General features: G+C 40.3%; 1 pseudogene; it reads left to right on the top strand.

The window, feature by feature from the left end:
• The first annotated feature begins 923 nt into the window (after positions 1–923).
• LOC148479684 (uncharacterized) lies at positions 924–2,201 on the top strand (annotated as a pseudogene).
• The last annotated feature ends 9,213 nt before the right edge of the window (positions 2,202–11,414 follow it).

Consider the following 11,414-nt stretch of genomic DNA (forward strand, 5'->3'; position numbering starts at 1 on the left):
TATATCTTTATGAAAACACTACAGCAAAAAGGTTTATTTTTTCAATTGAATTTCTACCATGGCAGACAGAAAAAATAAATTATCTGGAGCACAATTTCGTAAATGTCGCGCTGAAAAGGAAAAGGAACTAGCTAAACAGGAAGGATCCTTTCTCAAGTATCTTTGGTCACAACATGAGGATGATGACAGTAGCTCTACTTCAAAGATTCAACCTGATACTGAGGCAGAGACAACAGTTTTGCCTACAGTCTCAGAAGCTGACTAAAAGTATGAGGAACATACTCAAGATGTTGAATAGGAACCATATGAAGAGCAGCAGGAAGAAGAGGTGATAGAAAGTGAAAGTAGTTCTAGCTTCAACTATAGTTTACCATCTACTTGGATAAAATGTGATAATAATATGCAACAAATTTTGGTGGAACATGGGCCAGAACAGGTTCAACAGTTTACATTTCCTAAAGATGCCAGTCACAGAAGATTGCTAACTAATCATTACAAAAGAAGACACCTAATGGAGAAGTAATGCATCATCAGTGGCTACTATATTCTATAACAAATGACTCTGTATTTTGCTTTTGTTGCAAGTTGTTTGGTAATTACATCATCCCGTCATCATCTCTTTGTGATAAAGGTTCAAAAGATTGGAAAAACATCACTTTCACTGCATGAGAGAAGTAATGCACATTTGGTCAATTTTCAAAACTGGAAGGAGCTTGAATTAAGATTGAAAACAAAAAAACAATTGATGAAGAAAATATGCACCTAGGTAAACAAAAGGAAAAGTACTGGCAGCAAATTCTTGAATGAGTAATTGCTTTATTGAGAGTTCTCGGTATGCAAAATCTGGCCTTACGTGGAACCAATGAAATAGTTGCACACAACTGGAAATGGGAACTTCCTGAAATGTATTGAATTCCTTGCTTTTTGACACTTTAATGGATGAATATATTCACAAAATAAGAGATAAAGAGACCCATGTGCACTAGGTAAAGAAATACAGAATAAACTTATCCAATTATTATCCAACACCATTAATGAAGAAATTCTTAAATCTGCTCAGGTTGCCAAGTATTTTTCAATAATTTTTGATTGTACACCTGATATAAGCCACATTAAACAAATGACCATGATCCTTCTCTTTGTGAACATAGCTTCATTAACTGATTATTGCAAACCTGTACACTTAAAAGAACATTTCTTAGGATTTCTGCCACTAAAGGAAACAAGTGGTGCTGGTATGACAGACATCATCCTTCACCAGTTATAAGAAATGTCATTACCTCTTGTAAATTTATGTGGTCAAGGCTATGATACCGTAAGCAACATGAAAGGTAAGAAAAATGGTGTGCAACAAAGAATCTTGGATCTTAACCCAACAGTATTGTTTAATCCTTGCATTGCACAATCTTTGAATTTAGTTGTGAATGATGCTGCCAAGTGTTATTTGGAGGCCAAATCTTTCTTTGATGTTGTACAACATGCTTATGTGTACTTCTCAGCATCCACATGTCCATGGGAAGTTCTAATGCACCATGTGCCTAGTCTTATGGTTAAGCAATTGAGTGAAACAAGATTAGAAAGTTGAATTAATGCCTTGAAACATCTTTGGTTTCAGCTCAGTGATATTTCTGATGCCCTAATTGAAATCGATATAGACAATACAGTAACGGGAGCATCTGGCAACACCTCAAGAATAGAAGCACAAGGTCTTGCAAAAAGAATTTCTACTTTCAAGTTTGTGGTTTCTATAATGGTTTGGTATGATATATTGTTTGAGATCAATATGACTAGCAAACTGCTTCAGGTGAAGGAATTTGACATACACAATGCCATTAAACAACTAAACACAACAAGGAAGTTTCTTGTAGATTGCAGGAGTGATGAAGGGTTTGGGAAAGTGCTGGAAGAGGCCGGTGAACTTGCTGATTTATTTGGGATAGCAGCACAGTTTGAAGCAGATCCTGCTCCTATTAGTAGAAAGAGGAAGCAGCTCATATATGAAGCAGAGGATGAGCCCATTCAAAATCCGAAGGCAAAATTCAAAGTAAACGTTTATTTTAGTGCTTGATACAGCTATTCAATCATTTGAAGAAAGATTCACACAGATGAATCAAATTAGTTCTGTGTTTGGCTTTCTCTATGATGTTTTCAGTTTAGAGAATAGAACAATGCAAATAATGGAAGATTATTGCAAGTTGTAGCAAACTTTAATACATAGGGACTCCAAAGACATTAATGCTTCTGATTTATGTTGTGAATTACAAAGTATTGCAAGGTGAGTTCCAGAGTGTACATCTCCACAAGACGTATTCAAATTTCTGTGTAAAAAAAAGCTGACATATCTTGTCCCCAACACATTTATTGCTCTTCACATCATTTTGACCTTCCCTGTGTCTGTGGCCAGTGATGAGTGAAGCTTTTCCAAGTTAGAGCCATATTCAGTTTGAGCCGAGCCACGATACTTTTTCATGGCCCAGACTTTTTGCCTACTTCGCCTGTTTTGTAGGTGGAAAAGTATCACGCGCGTGCCTCCTTTACTCCGTATTCAATTTGAAAGAATGTTAAAAGAGGACCCGGCAAAACTTGAACAGGGGGAAAGTTCTGTCAAATTTGGGGAAATCAGCCTGACCCAAAAGATGCTCTGACATGGGGGTTCCCTATAGTACCCCCCGATTTGGCTTGCTGAAGGTATTTTGTGTTTTTAAATGGGCTCAATAGCTGTTAAATAGTGTTTTCTACAAGTGGTGAAGAATAGTATTCAGGGGTAATTTTTGCAGAAAATAAGTTATCCCAGCAAATTTGGGGTACTTGAAAATGGGGGTCAGCATATTTAAAAGTTGCTAAAGTGAAGTTGACATTTTTTTTTAAAAATCCACCTTCCGCAAGCACCTGCAATAAAAAAAAAAACATGGGGCATACTTGGGGACCCCCCGAGATTCAAGTTCACTAGTTTTTAACTTTGTACACAAACTTTTTTTTACCATCCCCTTTTTTAAAGTAATTTTTGGGGTGTCCTTGAGTGTTTTATTTGTTTAAATGACACAGTTTACCTTTTGGGGACTGTCTGAAGGCTGCAGGGGGGTTCCCACAATGTTGCACCCCAAGACCCCAATTCTGCTCTTTTTTCAGCCTGCTATTCATAGGTGAAACTTTTTCACCTATTACATTGCATTGACTTTTCACCTAGGCGGAAAGTCTTTCAAATTGAATACGGGGTAAAAGCAAAACAGGAGAAAATTACATCATCAGCGAAAAAGTATCGCGGATGCGGACTTTTCGCCTCAAATTGAATACGTGCCTTAAAGTTAATTAAAACTTACATTCAATCTTCAATGATGCAAGAAAGACTTGTTGGTCTTTCTCTCTTGTCAACAGAACATGAGATCACAAAAAAATGATCTGAAAGAGCTTGTCTCTAAATTTGCTAAAGTAAAAGTGCAGAAAGTAAAAATCTAATTTATTACTGCACTTTTTTATGAATATTTCATGTACAAAGTGTTGATGTTATTGCTGCTACTGTTATTTATTGTTGCACTTCCTTCAGTACATTTCCTGTACAAAGTGTTGATGTTATTGCTGCACTGCTACTGTTATAGTGTTATTTATTGTTGCACTTCCTTCAGTACATTTCCTGTATGAAGTGTTGATGTTTTTGCTGCTACTATTATATTTATTGTTGCTATAATTTTCATTGTTAATAAATCTAAAAATAAACCTATTAATTTGAAGTCAAGTTTGTATTTGAGCAGCTGGAGGGAGGGGATTGGGGAAGGTAGGGGTGCTATTGTGCAGCTTTGCCTAGGGCACCTAGAAACCTTGCCCTGGCAATCGGTTAAAATAATGTAGCACATTTATGTAATAGTGGCACAGCAGTGGCAAACAATGTGGCAGTCTAATAAACTTTGATCCTTTAGAATGTTTTTCATTTCATTAATTAAGAACTAAAAGCTTCAAAGTAAATGCCTTGTAGAGAAAAATATAGTATACTACCAACACACTTCTCCAACTAGCAAATGGGAATTACAGGCCTTAGGCCAATACAGGCAATACTAGCCAGCGTAACAGCAGCATAGCATATCTGTGAATCATAGTGGTGCAGCAGTGTCAGTCAGAACAAATAACCTACAGTAAATGTAAAAGGACTGAATGGGGAAGCGTTGATTGGCTGAGAGCAGACACTGCTATAGTAAATGTCCCATGCTTTCAGCCAATCAGCATTTTCCCCATTTACCTAGATCAATGTGAGTGACCACGAGTGACCACTCATTCAGGTTAGGCACTGTACATAGGTACAGTTCATGTCTGGCTGAGCTCATTTGCATTTTTTTTACCAAGATGATTGGATACCTACATGGAACAAAAAGGAGGTCACTCTAGGGTTTGATAAGTATGTAAGTTGTTTTTTTTTTCCTTAATAAAATACTACCACAGTCAGTGTATGAGTTCTGTGTTTAATTTAATATTGTCTTTACAGGAGAACTAAAGGTGTCCATGGGCACTTAATGTCTGTGAATGCTGGCAATTTTTGTTCCACAAATGCAGGCATGCAAGGGCAGGATTTTTGGGACATGTAGTCCACATGTATAGAAAAATATTAACCCTAAAAATACCATTAACCTTGCACCCACCACCACCATAGGTGCAGAAAATAACACCCTGCTGCTAGTTCTTCAAGGTGGACACACAATTTTATTTTCAGGGTCCCCATTCTCTGAGGAATACCAGCCTTCAGCTGACCAGTTTGGTACTGGTTACCATTATGGCAGGGGGACCCAACATGGTAGCAGCTGCAATAGAACTATTATGGTAATGCAGCTGGAGGCATCACATCTCCTGTATGTTTTACTGATTCAAGCTGCATCCGTGGACACAGCAGCATTGGATCATCTGCATGATCTTTGGCCATCTGGGTGACCATAGAGTCACTCTAGCCGACCGCTGCATATACACAAAAGAGACTAGGAAATCTCCATCAGCCGATGGAGAACCTGGCCTCTTCCCTCCCCACCAATGGTGGCAACATGCCTATGTTGTGAGATGGAGGCCATCGCCGCCCCCTCCCCACCCAGTAATGGCAGCAGACTGTCAATCACTGGCAGTGTGCTGCCAGACTGTGTGCAGAATCATAGATCTGTACTGAATATGCACAGTATGGGTTATGCGCCAGCACATAGTAATCACAATCTGAGATATGCATTAACTAATGGGTTAGCATAAATCTCTGAATCAGCCAGCCCCAATGTTGTATTACTGCAGTTAACAAGGTACTGTTGATGCACTTGGATTAAAAGGACCCAATAAGCATAGTCTCTGTTGATGCAGTCCAAAATAATTTTAACGGTACCACAAAGGGGGATATATGTAGTATATTAAGGTTTAAGGAAAAATGCCAAACAATGGGTCTCATGGTACATCAGACAAGATCCTTAAATTGGGATTTTCACAAGCATTTTAAGAATTATGTAACTCATGGACTAATTCAGAGGTGGCTGGTAATGCTGCTGCAACTGTGTCTTTTTTTTGTAGTGCCACTGCATCTTAATGCTAATACCGCAGCCAATGGGATTCATACAGTGACACCCACTGGTGTGCCACTTTGTGTAGTAAGTTACACCATTGGGCACACATCAGTAGCACCATCAGACATTAGAACATAACTGCCGGTTTTCCAGTGCAAATACAAAAATAAACATGTGGCACAGCCGTGTCTGGCTAGCTACCTCCTGCTACCACCCTGGAATGCATACTGAAATTGTCCCTCTATGTGTCCAAATACCTTCAGCCTACCCAGCAGTAGCCATCGGGATGTAAGCATAGTACGACAGGTACTCATTTGCAGACTGAAAACATTGGCTGTTTGGAAATTCAAAATACAGTATACTGGTAGTTTAATTGTCCAACAAAAATTAACCATAGTATGTACATGTGTGAGCATGTGGTAGGGAATATAGAATGTAAGCTCCACTGGGGCAGGGACTGATGTGAATGGCCAAATATTCTTTGTAAAGCACTGTGGAATATGTGTGCACTATATAAATAACTGATAATAATTAATAAAATCAACACTTGTCCCTCTCTGAATCACGTCCTCAGTCTTGAAAACTTGCTGAAATAACATGTGTTTTGACAGGTACTGTACACTTATCTCATATAAGTATCTTGCTACTGTTTTTCACCTATAGTCCCTGTTCAGCAGTTACTATCTGTGCTCCAGGTTTGGTGTTTGGATTCCTTTTTTATACTTTGGGTTTTCCTCTGACTGTGATCCTGTTCAGTCTGCCACAACCTTTTTTTTTACTATTCTTCAGCCTTTAATATTAGATATGTTTTTGTTTTTTGTTAACCATTTATTATTTCTATTATTCTACAGTTGGCATGACTGTGTTTGCCACCTTATGGCAGAGGATGGTTACATACTGAACACAGCAAAAGTATTATTATTATTATTATTATTATTATTATTATTATTATTATTATTATTAGTATTATTATTAGTATTATCATTGTTTATTTATATGTCACCACCAGTGTTCAACAGCACCTTACAAGCTAAATAACAAAAAAAGTGACTTACAGTACAATACAATGCAGGAGAAGAACATGGATTATATACATTGATACATTGGTGGCCGTAAAACCCAAATAAGCAACAGAGCATAAGCAACCATGTATTAGGTGTCCTAGTGGTGAGTAAGAAGTACATAAAAATAAAGTAAGGAGAAGCACAAGAGGGTAGAGGTCCCTTCTTGCAAGAGCTTACAATCTCAAGGGGAGGAGCAGACAGACAGGCATGATGCAGATGGGGAAGACAAGGAGGAGGAAGCATGTGGCAGCAAGTTAGGATGAGAGCTGAAAAGGATTTATGAAGTAATGCATCTTGAGAGCCCGTTTGAAGGTTTGTAGAGAGGTGGAGAGTCTGATGGGGAGAGGTAGAGAGTTTCAAAGGTGGGGAGCAGGCAAAATCTTGGAGGCGGGTGTGGGTGGAAGTAATTAGTTGGCATGAGAGGCAGCGTGCATTTTTTGAATGAAGAGGGCTGATAGGAGAGTGAAAAGAGATGAGGTCAGAGAGAGATTTGTAAGCAAGTGTGAAAACCTTGAATTGGGTTCTGATGGGGAAGGGGATCCAGTGGAGGGCTTGTAAGAGAGGGGAGGCAGATGTAGAGCATTTGGAGAGAAAGATGAGCTGAGCAGCAGCATTGAGGACAGATTGGAGAGGAGAGAGATAGGAGTTTGGGAGGCCAGATAGGAGGAGGTTGCAGTAATCCAATCTGGAGATGACCAGTGAGTGGTGAAAAAGGGTCTGATCCTGGAAATATTTTTGAGATGGAAACGTCAGGACTGTGAGAGGTTCTGGATATGTTTTTTGAAGGCGAGGGAGGAGTCCAGGGTAACTCCAAGACAGTGCACTTTGGGGCTAGAGGAGATAGTCATGCAATCACTTGATAAATTATTAGTGGGAAGTGAGGTTACGTGAGAGGGTGGGAAGATGATCATCTCAGTCTTAGATATATTAAGTTTAAGAAATCACTGGGACATCCTGGAAGGTATAGCAGAGAGACAGTTGGAGATATTAGTGAGAAAAGAGGGAGAGTGGTCAGGGGAGGAAAGGAAGATCTGAGCGTCATCAGCATAGAGATGATAATGGAAGTCAAAAGAGCTGATGAGTTCACCAAGAGAGAACGTATAGAGGGAAAAAAGGAGTGGTCCAAGAAAAGAACCTTGGGGAACACCTACTGTGAGAGGATGTGGGGGGGAGATACGCCATGAGAGGAGATAGAGAAGGATTGGTCAGAGAGGTAGGAGGATAGCCAGGAGAGGGCAGTGTTATGTAGACCAAGGGAGTGAAGGATTTGCAGCAGGAGTGTGGTCCACAATGTCAAAAGCAGCAGATAGGTCAAGGAGAATGAGCAGAGAGTAGTGGGCTTTGGATTTGGCAGCAAGGAGGTCACTGCTCACTTTAGTGAGAGCAGTGTCAGTGGATTGGAGAGAATTGAAGCCAGATTGAAAAGAGCCAAGGAGGAAGTGGGAGAAAAGAAAGGTGGTAAGGCGGTTATAAACAATACGCTCAAGGAGTTTGGATGCAAAAGGGAGGAGAGAGATGGGTCGGTAGTTGGCAAGAGTGTTAGGATCAAAGGTAGGTTTTTTTAAGAATTGGGAGACAAGGGCATGTTTGAATGCAGAAGGGACAGTGCCAGATGAGAAGGAGAGATTTAGGAGTTAGGCAAGATTAAAACAGGCACAAGGAGAGAGGTAGCAGAGGAGACATGAAGGGATAGGGTCAAGGGGGGAGGTGGAAGGGGTGGAGGTCTGGATAAGAGCCATGACTTCCTCTCCAGATACAGGGGATTAGGATGGCAGTGTAGGTAAAATAGAAGGGGAGGGATAATCCAGTAAAAGGAGTAGGTAAAGTGCTAGGGGACTGGTAGGATATAATATCCTGACATATGGAGTAAATTTTAGATGTTAGTAGGTAGCAATATTAATGGCAGAGAGCAAGGAGGGAAGGTGCAGAGGGGGATGTGCAGATGAGGGAGTTCAGGGTGGTGAAGAGATGCTGGGGATTTGAGGACTTGGAGGAGATGAGGTGCTTGAAATATGACTATTTAGTGAGGGAAAAGGCAGCACTGTAGGAATAGAGCATAAATTTGAAATGGAGAAAATCTGCTTTAGAGGGTGACCTTCCCCACTGTCGCTTGGTAGTTCGTAGTATTGCAGATATCTGGTTTATTTTGGTAGTTCAGTAGTTTTGCAGATATCTGGTTTATTTGGAATGCCAGGGTTGAAGTGTGGATCTGCGAGGGTGAGTAGTGATTGCTGGTGAAAAATAGTCCAGAGCAGAAGTAAGAGAGGCACTGTATAGGGAAGCAGCTTGTTCAGGGCAGGAGAGAGAGAGAGAGTTAAGGGGAGAGAAGCAAGTCAAGTAGGGAATAAAAATAAACTGTCAATAGCCTCAATGTTATGCCTAGTGATAATGGCCTTAGGAGGTATAGGAGTGGAAGGATAAGTAAGTTAAAAGAGAGAAGGTGAAGGTCAGAGAGGGGGAATGGGGAATTTGAAATAATCAGGAATATCACAACAGTGATTGAAGAACAGATCAAGCGAATGCCCACTCACATGGTAGCTGAGGATTCAGTGGGGATATCAATTGGAACATTGAAGTCACCTAGGATAATGGAGGGAAGGTCTGAGGAGATAAAGTGAGGGAACCAGGAAGCAAAGTTGTCAAGGAATTTAGAGAGAGGGCCAGGGGGATGGTAAATGATAGCTACTCATAGGTGTACTGGTTGGAAGAGGCTTATAGCATGAACCTCAAATGTAGAGAATGTAAGGGATGGTTCAAGGGGTATAAATTGGTAGGTGTAACCAGGGGATAGAAGGACCCCAACACTACCACAATGGCAACCCCCGGGCTGAAGGGTATGAGAGAAGGTGAGGACCCCAGAGGAGAGAGCTGCAGCAGAAGTGTTGTCAGAAGGTGAAATCCAGGTATCAGTAATGGCTATGAGATGCAAGTTGTTGGAGATGAAAAGGCCATGGGTGGGAACCAGTTTATTACAGACCAATCTGGCATTCCAGAGGGCACAGGATAAAGGGACAGTATTTGGGGGAGAGATGTGAATGAGATTTTTAGGATCACTGTAACGAGTATGTGAGATTCATTTTGGGGACTGAGATGAATAGAGTGGAGAGATTGTGTGGGCAGTAGTGCTGGGAAGGGAACCTTTAGGCAGTGAGTAGGAAGGACATTTATTGAGATGTTAATGCAAATGGGATGAGGTGGCATGGACAGGAGGGTTGTAGATGGGATTAGCAGTGGGGTAGTAGGACCATGGTTGGGTAGAATAGAATGCAAGTGTAGTAGTGGGAGATGAGAGGGAGGAAGGCAAACAGAGGAGGGAAGATAAGGGAAGTAGAAGGTGAAGGAAGCAAGGGGGAAACGATAAAGGTTAAAGAAGGCAGCAAAGCAGAGGATTAGGTAGACACTGAGTAAGGGGGGAAATGGAAGAAAACATGGTCATGGTGTGACAGAGGTGAATAGCGGGATGAAATCTGGGAGAAGGAATAAAGTATGAATGTGAGTGATAGTGCAGGAGATTTGCAGAAAACAAGTAAGAATACAGTGGAGAAAAGGTGTCTGCACTATAGCAATAGCTTATTATTGAGGGGAATAAAAGTGGAGATTTAATAGGTGGAGAAAATGAATGTTAAAGTAGACTATGTTAGAAGCTAGATTACATGTGGCAAGGCATAGGATTTAGGTAACAAAACAATATTTCTAAGAGGAAAACTGAAATTGGCACAGAATACAGTAAGCTTTGATGTTTTTGTGTAATCAGAGAGCTAGCACAAAGTTTAGCAAGTTATGGGCACGATTCAATTCAGTGCAATGTAAATAGCGCCGGGAGATAGCTCCCGGAGCTATTCAATTCATTGCGCTGTTAGGTCGGGGAAGGCTCATTATCGCGCCTTAAACAGGGTGTTTAGGCGTGATAACGGGCATTCCCCGACCTAACTTCCCAACGCGAGGCTGTTTTCCCGGCACTAAGGGCAGAAAACAGCCTCGCGCCGGGACTTTAGTCAGATTTCTTCTCTCATCCCCGGAGGGATGAGAGAAGAATTCATTAGTCGGACTTGTCAGCACGGTGTATTGAATATCTTCGGGAGCTCACTCCCGGAGCTATTTACATCGCGCTGAATAGAATAGAGCCCATAGTGTTAAGTTCTTACATTGAGCAGAGTCCAGTGAATAATGTTCTGGTAATGCTGACATCCAGTGCTTGTATTAAATAAGTAGTTTTTGAATTCACATTTCTTGATGATACAGTACTGTGTCCAAATGTTGTTTAGATTTCTGGTGGAGTTTGAGTGTTATCCTTCTTTTTGACTTTGGTTTAATGGCATTATAATGGCAAAAATATGTTTAAATGGCACTTTTAATTTTGCACTTCTATATCTATATTAGCACTACAGCCAGGCTCTACAGCCTATAGAGGCTCTTAAATAATGAGACCTAGCATGTGAATGCAATGATTACAAACAACCCCCAATCCCCTCCCAAATTTAATTAAACAAACAAGCAAGAAATACCACAAAGCTAACAACTGGATCTATACATCTACAAACTAAAGAAACAAAACAAAAACAAAAAAGAGATATTTGACAGCAATGCCTGGTATGGATTTACCTAATAATCAATAGGTTATTGCAAACATCAAAATAAAGTTGCAGTAATGCCTGGTATGGATTTACTGTACCTAATAATCAATAGGTTATTGCAAATATCAAAATAAAGTTGTGGCAATGCCTGGTATGGATTTACCTAATAATCAATAGGTTATTGTAAACATCAAAATAAAGTTGCAGTAATGCCTGGTATGGATTTACTGTACCTAATAATCAATAGGTTATTGCAA

Source organism: Taudactylus pleione, unplaced genomic scaffold (genome assembly GCF_031769625.1).
Source record: "Taudactylus pleione unplaced genomic scaffold, aTauple2 ptg000615l, whole genome shotgun sequence".
NCBI classification, from domain to species: domain Eukaryota; kingdom Metazoa; phylum Chordata; class Amphibia; order Anura; family Myobatrachidae; genus Taudactylus; species Taudactylus pleione.